Below are 15,002 nucleotides of genomic sequence, written 5' to 3'. Positions count from 1 at the left end.
CTGGAAAGAGTGAAGTATTGGTATCTTCATTTTATAGATGAGATAACAAATGAAGTTAAGTGACTTGAAATCATAGGACTTGGTTGGAAGGTGCCCCCTCATTAGGAAACTGAGGTGCAAAAAAACGGGGTCATCTGGCTTCTGAGGTCTTTTCTGTGATTCTGTGATGTTAAGTGACTTGCCCATAGTTAAATAGGTAGGAAGTGCCAGAGCCAGAGAGTCTGCTGCCACCCAAATCAATAAATTACAGGTACTCTTGGAGTTGAGACTAGATGCTGTCCCAGACTGCTTGACCAGGGGTCCAAGCCTGGCAGATAGCTATAAGGTCCCTTTCTCTTGGGTTTCATCTGCAAACCTTCATTTAATTTGCTTTCTCCCCCCTGTTCTTCACTGAAGCCCTAATGCTCTCTCCTTCCTCTCCACAAATGGATTGGAGCCCTTCAAGATGAGGCTAGATGGAGACTGCTGAGTGATGCCATAGAGGAGATTCCCATCCAAGTACAGATTGAGGTCTGACATTCTAGGCTTTCTGTGACTAGAGAGCCCACTTGAGAAATGGAAGTCTAAATGGATGAAGTGGTGATAAAGGAGCCCAGACACCAGGGTTCTCTTTTCTGGATTCAGTCCCACATCACCAATTCTATTGGACATGTTGATCTAGATGCCCCAATGGCATCTTAAGTTCAGTGTGCCAATCAATGTCAATGAGGATTTATTAAGTATTTACTTAACTGTGCAACATGCTGGGAATATAAATGCAAGAATAAAGAAGTACAACCCATGCCCTCATGGAGCTTATGTTCTATTAAGCTGATAAGAGTTAGTTGCTTTGGGATTATAGAGGAAGTCTAGAAGAGTCCAGAGCACAGCCTGGAGAAGAACGCAAACAGAACTCATTCTCTTTCCCTCTTACACCTACAGTCCTGGTCACCCAGCTTCCTGTCCTCTGAGTCATCCTCAGTCTTGGAATCTCCCTCTCCCTCTCCCTCACTCCCCATATTCAATCAATTTCAAAATCTTGGCCATTCTGCCTTCACAACTTTTGAATTCATCTCCTTCTCTCATTTGCAATGTGACCCTTCAGCTCTCTTAAATTTTCTCATCTGTAAAAAGGAGACTCTGTTACTCTGCCTTTCTAGGAATGTTGGGAGCATAGACAATAGGAAGGGGAAGCCCTTGGTAGTGGAACAGATAAAAAGACACTTAATCTCAAATGGGAGGAGACATGGTTTATTCATGCTTTGAAATCCTCCCAGCCTGTCCAATACATCCAAATGACTCCTTCTGATGATTGCAGCCTCTTCCCTCACCCTTTTATTCCTAACCTTCTAGTCTCCAGCTCCCCTAATAGTGTCAAGGTTAGATGCCTTTTATGAGTAACCTTGATCGGTGTTCTGGTAGAGGTTTTATCACTGCTTATAAACCATCTTCCAGCCCAGAGGAAAGACTCTTGTCAATAGCCCAAGCAGAGAGGACAATTAAGGTGTCAGGGCTGATGGGGAGATGGGTGTACTCTGTGTGTGTGTGTGTGTGTGTGTGTGTGTGTGTGTGTATTTGTGTGCACAATGTATTAGAGGGTGAGGACTGTTTACAAGAACAGAAGCTACTATACACCTGTTGGAAAAGATTTCATACATATAAGGGGGACGTAGTGGGGTGCTGAGCTGGTTGGTATGTCTGAAGTCATGTGTAGTGTGTCTATGGAGCCACATGTGTCTATACTTCTCATGACAGGGGGCAGAGTATGATGGAATGAGGTCTAGCCTGGGAGGCAGGACACCTGGCTTCTACTCCTCACTCTACTATTTCTAACCCATATGATCTTGGCCAAATCATTTTCGACTCTTTGGGCCTCAGTTCTCTCCAGCTGTGGATATACCATACCCCAAGGCATAGTCCTGGACCCTCTTACCTCTGTATTCTCTCTGTTGGTAACCTAATCGGTTCCCATAGGTTCAATTATCATCTCTATGCAAATGATTCCTAGATCTATATATCAAATAATCTCTCCCTTGAGCTCTAGGGCCAATTACCAACTACCTGTTGGATATGTCAAAGGGAAAGGCCCCATGGGCATCACCAATTTAACATGTGCCATTGCAAAGCTATTGAGCTATTGATGATGGTCACTTGGCTTTGTCTTCCTGCTGAGTCTACGCCTACTTAGCCCCTGCTTCCTTCGACAGTGTGGTATAGGGGAAAGAGGACACAGCACTTGAAGGTGAAGCACCTGCCTTTTATCCCAGCCCTGCCATTTAGCAACAGTAAAAATAATAGCTGGAAAATGGATGTAGGGTCTTAAGGTCTGCAAACCATTTTACATCCATTATCTTGTTAGATTTTCATAACAACCCTATGGATTAAATAATACCAGAATTATCTACCCTCCTTTACAGGGTTTATTATTGAGGGACCTGTCCACAGCTTCACAGCTAATAAATGCCAAAGGCTGTGTTTGGACTTGGGCCTCTCCTGGTACCAGACACTCTTTCCACCACAGCAGAGTATGTGTTACCTGGGACTCATCATTTAACTTCTCTGTTTCCCCATCTGAAGCATGATTGCTGCCTTGGCGCTTCCTAACTGTCTATGGCTCTGTGAATAATGCTCTCCATGTTCCCCAGGAGGCCCCCAACCTCAGTATTTCACTTGCATTACATTGATACGTGAAGTCATTTCTTCCTTGAAGAGTTCCAAAAGTCCATGTTCCCCATGTTCTCACAACATCCCAGTGAGGAAGGAAGGAGAAAGACAGAGGAAATTGGGTTCAAAAAAGGTTTTGCCAAGGGTCTCAGTGAATCACTAAAGGAAATACAACTTTGTAATCCAATTCTTTATCCATTTGGGGCAGACTGAATGTGTTCCCCAAACCACCATGCCTCTCCCACCTTCTTCTGATTCTCAGCCCATTTCCTCTGCTTTGCCTACACATACCCAGCTTCCCCTCTCTACAGTCACCTTTCTCTTTCATCCAAACAGTCTCCCAAACCACATCGAATTTCTGAAATGTGGCCCTCCCCAAGCTGGCCACACAGCCCAGGGCCACCACAGACTAACGGTCTTCTGTCCTTTTTCAAGAAATTCCACCTCCTTCCTGAAGCCTTTCCAAAATTATTGCCAGGTGTCAGTCAGTCAAGAAGTTTTTATTGGGCATCTACTATGTGCCAGATACTATGCTAAGTTATGGGGATACAAAGAAAGGTGAGACAATCCCTGCTCTGAAGGAGCTCCCCATTTAATGAGGGAGACAACTTGCTAACTATGTACAAACAAGATAGAAGGATGGATGGATGGATGGATGGATAGATAGATGATAGATGGAGAGAGAGAATGTGTATGTGTATGTGTATATGTATGTTTTTATATATTATATATGCATGTGGATGCATGTGTCTGTACATATATGTGTATATATGTATGTATGTATGTGTGTTTATAAATAAACTGGAGGCAAGCAGAAGAGGAAAGACCCTAGAATAGGGAGGATTGGTAGGGGCTTCTTGTAGAAGGTGGGATTTTAGCTGGGACCTGAAGGAAGCTGGGCAAGTCAGGAGGCAGAGATGATGAAGGAGAGGGTCCCAGGAATGGGGTGTACAGTAAGGCATAGTGGGAAGTCAGAGGCCTTAAATCCTGGCTCTGCCACATACTAGCTTTGTGACCTCAGGTGTTGGAGGAGCAGCACCTGTTCCCCACCCCCACCCCCACCCCCACCTAGGTTAGTTTTGCCTTAAAAGATATCAAAACTTTTCTGGAGACTTAACTGGTCCAGGAGACTTGAACCCCTGACATACCTTCCTGGCAGCCCAGGCACAAAAGCCGGCTTGATACCCACTGCATAACCATGGCATAGTGCATATATACATCTCAGTGGATAGAGTGCCAGACTTGGAGTCAGGAAGACCTGAGTTCAAATATGACCTAAGACGCTAACTGAGCTGTATGACCCTGGGCAAGTCATTTAACCTTTATCAATCTCAATTTCCTCATCTTTAAAATAGAGGTAATAATAGGAATTACTTCACAGGGTTGTTGTGAGGATCAAATGAGATAAGATGTACCAAGTCCCTTTCCAAACTTTAAAGCAGTGCTGGCCATTATTACTAATATCACCACTTTAGCAGATAGGGAGTCAGGGAGGTTGTATTCAACTGAATCAATGCTGCATGCCTGTGGAATACCCTTTCCATACAATATCTAAGCAAACTTCTTTTTGTTAACTTATGCAGTCTACAGGTGCTCATTTCTTTCTAATCTTGAACCTGAACCACTTGACTGGGCTGAGTCAATCTAGCCACGGCCTTAGGCAGGGCTCCCAATCCCTGGGTCTCAGTCTCTTCATTGGTAAAATGGGTGGATTGGACTGGATAATCTCTGTAGTTCTATTCTGTGCTATCATGCTATAAGGCAGGGCATCCTTTGCTCTCGCCAAGCATTCAACTGTAGCAATGACTCACCGTCTGCCTCATTATACCCCAAATGCATCCATCTTTACTTGAAACAATGCCCACCTCCTTGGGGCTCATTTTGTCCTCTGTTCAGTTTTCTTTTCATTGTCTCGATGTTCACCCATGAAAGTGTGATGAGCCTTGAGTGGTGCATGCTCCCATCTGAGGTAGGAGCCCTCTTAGGTTTACATAGTTTGTTTCTTTGTGTAGAATTCAGCACAGAACAAATGCCTGTTTTTGAGGCCAAAAAGGAATGACCTATCTAAAGTAATTATAGTGAGAGCTATGGAAGGCCGGGGGCAGGGAGGGGGGTGAAGGAAGCAACTAGAAACATAGTAGGTCTTTTGACTGCCTTCCCAAGAAAGACAATTAGGGATGGGGAAATGGGGTGTGGGTATAAATGACTTCTAACAGGTCCAGGTTGTTGCCTCCATATTCTTCCACACCGGCTAGCTGATGTCTGATATTTCATCATCAGAGCTTTATTTTCACCTTCGGGGTCTGATCCCTGATGAAATCTCTGGAGAGGGCTGATGCTTCCAAATGTGATTAGTCATTGAGGTCATTGAGTAAACTGCACAGGGATGAAAATTTATGAATTTCTGTCCTTTTCATATACCTGTAACCTATAGAGCAAGACCCAAGGACCCTGGGCTCACATAGAGCCTAATCCCAAATACTCAAGAGGATCAGTTTTTCTCTTTGACTTTATCACCATGTAGAGTTAATCCAGGGTTTTCCGATATCTCATGCTTAGGTTTCCCCAAATGTGGATAACAAGGTCCCCAACTTTCATATAAGTACTCAGTGTACAATATGGATCTTAAGTATGGGACAGCCTTTACTTACCTCCTTTACCACAGAAAGTGCAGAAGATGCCAATGATTCTGTGATTATTATGGTTTCTTTTAATGCATGGTAGTTACAAGTGATAGGACTCCAATATGGTGTCACTTAGACTAAGTGGTCCAAATGACCATAAACAGTATCAGACAGCTTGTACTTCCTACCACCCTGACTCATTATGATCCTGTGCCAAACATGGGAACAACCTCGGTTCCTGATTGGATTAAGACTTAGCTAACTGACTGTTGTGAACATTTAGCAAGATGATGGAGGTAAAATGACCACACACTTAGTGCCCACTCCTGGAATCCCTAATTACCAACTCAGACCATCATCCAACTTTTGGAGCTGGTTACAAAACTCCCTCCACCTGAGTTTGGTATAGATCGGCAATCCTCGGGAATTTCCCCACCGCTTCTAATTAAGAATGCCCCTTCCGCATCTGGTGCTGATAGCCAGTCCCAACCAAGCCTGCCTCTAAGGTATAAGACTTTTCTGCTTAGATCCCATCTCTGAGCATGTACCTCCACTGAGACTTTGCCATTGTACACATCTTCTCACATGAGCCATCCTAGCCTTGCACAGCCAAATCTCTGTGTTGCCAAGGTATATGTATTTGTGTGTGTGTGTGTGTGTGCACAAGCACAAGAATACCTCATAGTAATAAATCTCAACAGCTTCCTGAGGACCATTTTTCTATAAATCTTCAAACTCGAGTCCTTGCTCTTACCCCACCTATGAAGTTACATAGAGCAGATTCACAGCAGCCCAATCCCTAAGATAAGACCTGTTTGGAGCTGCTTAACAAGCATTCTCCATCCATCTTCCACTTCCCATCACTCCCCCCACTCAATCCCACCTCCATCACTTCAATGTGAACAAAGATTTAGTACTGTAGGGCTAGTAGGGGTTGGGGGTGGGGTGGGATGCGGAAGGATGCAGAACAAGGACCAAACACAAATAATGAGGATCATATACATAACAAGAGTGAGTCCCACATATAGAGAAGAGCCCACTTGTGGCTAGGAGAGGGCTGTTTGTTGTGGGGCTCAAAGGCAGAATAGACATCTCTAGCCTCTTTCTGGGGGGTAGAAAAGTGGTGGGGACTGCCAGCTACACTCATGTCTTCCCAAATCCTTTTCTTCAGCAACCTAAAGTGGGATTGGTTTCTTCCATCTTCTCTCTCGAAGCTAGAAGCCAGGAGTGCCCAATGCTACTTGATGCTCAAAGAACACTTGAAGTTTGACCAGTCCCAAAGGGGACTGGCCCTGAAGAGTCCTGAAAAGGGAGCTTTCTATTGAAGATACCCCAAAGGGGACTGGTCAAAGTTAGAGCTCTCTTGCCTCTCACCAACTCCTCCACACCCCTCACCAGAGCAAGGCATTCACCTCCACTAGTACCAATGGGCTTTGGGACAGGGGTTACATATGTTTAGAAGAACAGGCAAGGACCTAAGAAGCCATCGAGTCCAGCCTCTTTGTTTTATCGATGAGAAATCAGAGGTTTGGAGATGTTATGTAACTTGCCCAGAGAGTAAGTATCAGGCAGGATTCAACCTCATGTTCTCCTGACACCAAGCCCATCGCTCTGTCTACCTTGTGCTTCCCTAGTGGAGATTTAGAGAGGCCCCTAGTCAATCATGCACAGACTTTTCCAGGCAAAAGAGCCTCATTAAATCCAGTACTGCATGACAATAAATAGGTCGACTGCACAGATGAAGCATGTACTATCTTGCTTTACCCTCTCCTCTCCAGGCTTCAGAACAGAAACTAGAAACTGGAAGTTTTAATCTTTTGACTTCCGTAATTTCTGCCCTAAAGGTTCTGTTGTCCAAACTTGTAACTGCCTACAACTGCAGGCAAATTTCACTTTACCTCTTTACTCCTTGGCCACCATCTTTTCAATCTTGGCCTCAGCCTTGTCACTAAATAAATAACTTCCCCACCCCTCCTCCCTTGCCCCCTCTCCTCCAGTTCTGGAGCCATAATCAAATCAACTCTGTCATTGTTCCTGGAAGAAGTGTCTATCTATTCTTCTATGACCCCATTCATGAGCCCTATGACATTCTAGACCAAAGCAAGTCTTCTTGAACATCACTTCCTTATGTATGTTGTCTCCCCCTATTGGAATTGTAACCTCCTTGAGACTGGGGACAGTCTCTGCTTCTGAATAAATGATTATTGATTGATTGACAAGAGACCTTCCTCCTGAGACTTATTCAGCCATTCATCAGGAAACAGACCTAATTTTTGAAAACCAATAAATTAGGTGTCAGTGCAAAAGCCCACAACCACGTAGTAATGTTTGGCTCATAATAAGTGCTTAATAAATGCCTTTTCATTCATTTAGTAGATTTGAAGGGATAGGCCTTTTCAACATACCCCACTAGATTAGGGTAAACTTCCTAGAGGAAGTAGATTGTGCAGTGAGTTTGGGAGAAGTGATAGAAGGTGATATGACCGACATGGAAGGAAAGAATGCTCTCTCTTTCCTGGCATCTGTCTTGCTAGGATCTATCCGACATAGCTGGCTGGAAGATGCCACCGATTAATTGCTTTCCGGCTCTGAGATGGCACCTCCATCGTCAGTCAAAGTTTTAATTAATCACGGCAGCAGATGGGCTGTCTTGGGCCCCAGCAGCCAGGGTAATGAACTCATTTATTATCCAGCTCCCTCAGTGGGACATTGCCCAGGCTGTTGGTAAAAGAAAGAGCGGGTCCTGCTGCCAAAACCCAGGACACTTCCAGCTTTAGAGAAATCTCTGATGATGTTCTGCTTTTAGGCCTTTCATAGATCCAGTCTAGGAGGTCCCTTTGCTGCTGAGAGATGCAGGGAAAGGGGCTATTAGCACAGAGTCTTTGATATTGAGTCTGTGCCTGCCTCTGTTCCCTCACAAATGGTTGAGAGAGTCAGAAAGTTGGAAGTATATGGTCTGGAGGCAGAACAGTGATGCAGGGATGCCTTAGCTCACAAACTCTTAGAGTGCAGGGGTGGAGGATAGAGGACCTCCCTATGGGAGTTCAGGAGACAATGTGGCATAGCCAGAGAACACTGAATTTGGAGACAGAAGACTTAGTGTCAAAGGCCAGCTCTACCACTGACTTAGCTTGAAGCCAGAAGAGATCGGGTTTGAATCCTACCTCAGATACTTCCTGGTTGTGTAGCTAAATATTTAGAGCAATAGGTTCTGTATTCAAATTCTGTTTCTTCCCCTTAATACTAACCTTTAGTTAGTCACTTAACCTCTTAGGGCCTCAAACTGTCTCGAAGTGTTTTCCTTACGTTCAAACCTAAATCTCTCTTTTTGCAACTTCTGTACATTATTCCCACAACTTCCTCCCATTATTCCCAGATGTTCCCTTTGTAGCTACACAAAACAAGTTGGATCCTCCTTACACATAATCCCCCTTCAGATATTTGAAGACAGACACCTCACCCCACCTACATCTGTTCTTTTCTAAGCCAAACAGATCCTTCAACTGATCCCCAGATGGCATGATTGCAAGGCCATTCACCATCCCAGTTACCCTCTGGATGCTATCAATGTCCTTCCTAAAATGTGGTGCCCAGAACTGAAAACAATCCTCCAGCTGTATTCTGACCAGCACAGATTACAGCAGGACAGTCACCTCCCTAACCATGGACACTATGTTCTTCTTAACACAGCCTGCCATGTCGTTAGCTTCTTGGCCACTGTCTCATACAGTTGATTTACACTGAGCTTTCTGTCCACTAAAACCCCAAGGTCTTTTTCAAACAACATGCCATCTGGTTATCTCTTCCATAGATTGCGTTTGTTAAAAAAAAGAAGAAGAAGAAGAAGAAGAAAATTTATAACCAAACTGTGTGATGTTATCATCACAATTACATTTCATTTTATTGGATTTTCCCAGACATTCTTTCCTTTTGAGACCTTTTTAGATCTCAACTGTCATCCAGTGTGTTAGCTCTCTGTTTTGTGTCATCTGCAAATTTGATGAGAGTGATATCTATGCTTTTATCCAGGTCATTGATAAGAATTAAATGGCATAGGGCCAAGCACAGATCCCTGGGGCACTGGACTATTAACTTTTCAAGCTTACCTAGAACCACTGATGCCTACTCTTTGGATCTAGCCATTCAACCAGCTCTGAACCACTTAACTGTATTTTTATCTGAAGCAGAGGTGTCCAACAAGCTGGTAGACCACAACAGTCCCCAGAGCTTTGGAACTAAATGAAAGTGATTGGTAAATAATGAACAAAATATATAGAAATACAATAGAACATAGATAATTTTATTATATGGTTTTCAAGTCAACATGTGCCCTGCAGGGGTCCTTATGTGCAGTTTAGTGGCCCCTGTTCCTATTTGTTTGACATCATTGATCTAAAGCACATCTCTATCTCATCCATGAGAATGTGAAAGACTATCAAATCCTTGGCTAAAATATAGGTAAGTCTAGCTCCCAATTAGTGTGAACATCCCATGAAGTGGTCTCATGGATTGGAATTCAAACTATTTGAAGTTATAATTACATAAAATATGGTAATTGACTCCAGCTCAATTAAAATATGCAATGTAAATTCAAATAATGAGACTGCTTCAGGGGAATTAATTTGTACTCATCTGGACCTAGCTATAAAGTACATGTACAGCATTCTCCTGTAACCCTGGCAAGTTCTTCCCTCTCTCCCTCCCTCCCTCCCTTCCTTCCTCTCTCCCTCTCTTCCTCCCTCCCTCTCTCCCTTTCTTCCTTGCTTTTGTCTTCCCTCTCCCATTCTTCACAATCTTTCAAAGACCACTGAAAATGGCTTGTCAATCTCACCTATCAGTTGTGGATTGACAATAACTATTTCACAGCATGATAATATAAGCAACCCAGAAGGGCTTACTCAAGGCCCAGATGGCCTCTGCTCCCTTTTGCCTTGTCTCTTTCAGATCAGTTTTGCTTTGGATGTCTTTCTTCTAATGAGAATTACACCTGCATTTCTCTCAAAGCTTCAATGCATTTTCACATCTATTATCTTATTAAGTTCTCGTAACAACCCAATGAGGGAGACTGGGCCCATTTTCTTGTTTCCATTTTACAATCGGACAGTCAATCGACCAGCATTTATTAAGTGCTTAGCATGTGCCAAGCACTATGCTAAATGCTGGGGATATAAAGATAGTTAAAAAACAAACAAACAAAAACATCTCTGCTCTCAAAGAGCTCAAAGTCTAGTGGGGAAGCAACATGCAAACAAACAAACAAACAACTATGTACAAACAAGATACACACAAGATACATTGAGTCTCAGAGAAAAGGCACCAGATTCAAGAAAACTGGGAAAGGCCTATTGCAGAAGATGGGACTTTAGCTGAGAACTGAAGGAAGCCAGAGAATCCAGGAGGAGGAAATGTCGAGGGAGAAATTTCCAGGAATGGGGGACAGCTAGTGAAAATTTGGGGAGCTGAGAAGTGGAGCAACTAGGAGGCCAGTGCCACTGGATCTCAGAGTATGTGGAGAGGAGTGAGATGTAAGGAGACTGAGAAGGTAGGAAGAGGCCAGGTCATAAAGGGCTTTAAAAGTCAAAAAGAGATTTTATATTTAATCCTAGACTTTAATCCTGGACAAGAGGCCCTGCAGTTGATTGAATGGGGGCAAGGGGATAGGGTCACATGATATAGTTAGACCTCACTTTGGGATGATCATTTTGACAGCTTAATGGAGGATGGAACTGAGTGTGGAAAGATGAGGATGGGAGATCAGCCTGAGGACTATTGCAACATTCCAGGTGTAAGATGATAAAAGCTTGTACCAGAGTGGTTGCTATGTAAGAGAAGAGAAAGACCCATATATGAGAACTATTATAAAGGTAGAAATGACAGGATTTCACAACTGATTGGATATGGGAAGTGAGGGAGTGGAAGAAATTGAGAAAACACTGAGGTTGTTAGTCTTTGATGGTGACTGAGATGTTGGTGGTACCTTGGACAGTACCATTGAAGTTTGGGATGGAGGAGGGTTTTGGGGAAAAGATAATGAATTCATTTTTGAACATGTTGAGGTGAAGATTTCTATAGGGCATTCAATTCAAGATATCCAACAGGCAGTTAGGAGATGTGAGAGAGGTCAGCAGGGAGAGGCTAGGGCTGGACAAGCAGATCTGAGAGTCATCAGCATAGAGATAGTAAATGAAATCATGGTTGCTGATGAGATTACCAAATATAGGAGTGTAAAAGAGAAGAGGGCCCAGGACAGAGCCTTTGAGGATGCCTACAGTTAGTGGCCATGTCCTGGGTAAAGATCCAGCAGATCAGAAGAGAATCAGGAGAGAATAGCCACAAAAACCTAGAGGAGAAGAGGGTGATCAATGCTGTTAAATGCTGCAAAGAGGTCAAGAAGAATGACCATTAGATTTGGTAATTATGAGATAGATCATTAGTGACTTTGGAGAAAGCAGTTTTAGTTTACATATGCAATCAGAAGCCAAACTACAACAAGTTAAGAGAAGGAGAGGAAAGGCAGTAGAGGTGCCTATTGTAGACTGCCTTTTCAAGGAGTTAGCCCCCTACCCACCCACCCAAAGGAGGAGAGATATATCACAATAAACTAGCAGAATTGGATGACTTAAGGGAGGAATTTTTGAGGATGGGGGAAGCATTGGCGTGTTTATAGGCTGTAGGGAAGCATCCATTATTTAAGAGGGAGAGATTGAGGATAAGTGAGAAGGTGAAGATGACAGAGGGGGAATTTGCTGGATAAGATGGGATACAGTGGGATGGCTTGTGTACATAGAGAGGTTTGCCTTGGCAAGGAGAAAGGACCATTTTTAATGTGAGACAAGGGTAAAGGAGGAGATAGCAGCAGAAATCTTGTGAGTGACACGAGATGAGGAAGAGTATTGAAGAGGCATCTGCCTGTGAATGGCTACAATTTTATTTTGGTGAAATATAAGGCAAGGAAGGAAAACTAATGGCCAGAGTTGTTGTTGTTCAGTCAATTCAGAAAACTGGGGTTTTCTTGGCAAAGATACTGGAGTGCTTTGCTATTTCCTTCTCCAGCTCACTTTACAGATGAGGAAACTGAGGCAAACAGGGTTAAAGAACTTGCACAGGGTCCTATCTCTAGTAAGTGTCTCAGGCCAGATTTGAACTCATGAAGATGAGTCTTCCTGACTTCAGGCCCAGCACTCTATCGTCTGTGCTGCCCCGTACCCAGAGAGCCCACTTAATTCATCTAAGGCTACACAGCTAGTAAGTGGCAACAATGCTGCTCAAACCCAGGTCTCCTGACTCCTAATCCCATGCTCCATACTATACCGCCTTGACTCAAATAAAAAATTGGAAAAGAAAAGCCAATTGATGACATGTTCTTTGTTGTGCTATCTCTGATTTCCTTTAGACTTCAAATGATTTGTATCTGGCTGTGGGCAAAGGCTGTTCTTTAAGTAGTAATATCTGTCTGGATTTATATATAGAAAGGAAAGCGTGTTCTGTAAGAATCAATTAACTTGATTTATATTTATTTTACAGTATGAGGACTTAACATAGTAGGCAAGCAGTCACCCGAGGATGAATCATAAGGTCATAGAAATTCCATTCTGGATAGGATCATGGCAATACCATGAGATGTGGAGTCTGATGAACTGGATTCAAATCTTGACTCTACTCCTTTCAATCTATAAAGACATGAACAAGTCCCTTCATTTCTCTGGGCCTCAGTTTCCTCATCAGTAAAATGAGAAGATGGTCTTTTAGGTCCAATCTAGCTCTAAACCCTCTGATCTGAAGTCTTGTGGTAGATCCCTCTTCCTTCCTGAAGGCCTTGTCTTGACCTTGACCCTAAGATTAAAATTAGGGCTTCTTCCCCACCTCCTTTGTCCTCAATCTCATACTCATCATAGGTTCAAGCTGTGGGCCATTAGTGTGGAAGGCCCTTGAATGCAGATAGAAAAGCAATACAACTGTCCCCTTTGAGTCATCTGCCCCATCTTAAAATAAAAAGGCCTTTGGGTGCCTTCATGATTATAATAATGGCATTAGAAAAAAAGCCAGATAATTGGCAGTGAATCTTTGGAAGTCTCCAAATTCATTAATATAATTGATCTAGAGAGGCTGCCAGTTGTTACTTTTCAAGTTGCTTTACTCATCCCAGCTCCACTGAGAGAGAGAGAGAGAGAGAGAGAGAGAGAGAGAGAGAGCGCAAATGCCCTGGGAATGACATATTAAGCTAAGGAAAGAACTTGTAACAATACATTTGGAGCTGATTAAATAGAATTGTGAGATCATTACATAATCTCATTAATATATGTGTATATGGAATAAAAAAATAAAACAGATGGAAAGTATGAGAAAGGAAGAAGAAGAAAAAGAGGAGGTGGAGAAGGACATCACAATGGCTATTGGCCACAAGAAGGTGGAGTTATATGCCAGAGCCAAGGAAGAAGGGGCAAGGAACATACATGGCAGTGTTATTATTCCAAATACCTCAAATCATTTTACAGCTCTTTCACCATCATGAAATCCTCAAGAAGCATGTAGGTGGGTAGGTGTTGTTTTTCCAGTTTTTAGGCAATAGTATTAAGGCACAGAGTTGGGGAGTGTGGCCTAGGAAAATTCATCAGGTCCTCCAACATACTTCAAGTCAGGTCACCAAAGTCACAGCTGCCATCACTGGAGCATAAACCAAAAACTGAATCCTTTGGTGCCTATAGTCTTTTATGAGGTGAAGAGGGTAGATATGAAAGCAAAGAGCAAACCTAACTAGATGACGTTGGAGATTCCTTCCAACTTTAAGATTCTATGATGTTTGTTTTTGATGGCATGGGGTGCCAGGGACCATGACATATACAGAAGAACATCTGAAACAACATAAATGGAAGCAAGTAGCTATCTATAGTAACATATACCTATAGAAACATCTATCTATCTATCTATCTATCTATCTATCTATCTATCTATCTATGTAGATCCATATCTACCTCTGATGCTTACTAGTTGTGTGACCATGCACAGACAAGTCAGTCAATTTCTCAGAGACTTTGCTTCCTTGACTGTAAAGTGGGGATAAAAATACCTGTTGTACCTACCTCAGTGACTATGACTGAATTTCTTAATCTTTCTGACCCTCAGTTTCCTCCTCTGTTAAGTGTGGATAATACTCATAACACCTATTTCACAGAGGTATTGTGAGGCTCAGATAAGATAATGAATGTAAAGAGCTTGAAGACTTTAAGGTTCTATATACATTATTGTCATTATATAATACACATGTGCATCATATATGACATGTAATATATAAAATAATTGTTGTTCAGTCATTTCAGTGTTTTGGGGATCCCATTTGGGATTTTCTTGGCAGAGATACTAGATTCTTTACTATTTCCCACTCCAGCTCATTTTACAGCTTAGGAAACTGAGGCAAATAGTGTTAAGAGACTTGCCCAGGGTCACACAGCTAGTAAGTGTCTGAGGCCAGATTTGAACTCAGGAAGATGAATCTTCCTGACTCCAGGCCCAACACTCTATCTACAACTGTCACCTAGCTGCCCATGTAAAATAATACGTGTGTTTATAATGATATGGGCTGTTATGGGGCACAGTAGATAGTGTTGGCCTGAAGTCAGGAAGACTCATCTTACTGAGTTCAAATCTAGACACTTACTAGCTGCATGACCCTGGGCAAGTCACTTAACCCTGTTTGCCTCAGATTCCTCATCTATAAAATGAGATGGAGAAAGAAAT

Source organism: Trichosurus vulpecula, chromosome 4, assembly GCF_011100635.1.
Source record: "Trichosurus vulpecula isolate mTriVul1 chromosome 4, mTriVul1.pri, whole genome shotgun sequence".
Taxonomy (NCBI): Eukaryota; Metazoa; Chordata; class Mammalia; order Diprotodontia; family Phalangeridae; genus Trichosurus; species Trichosurus vulpecula.
This window is presented reverse-complemented; position numbering follows the sequence as displayed.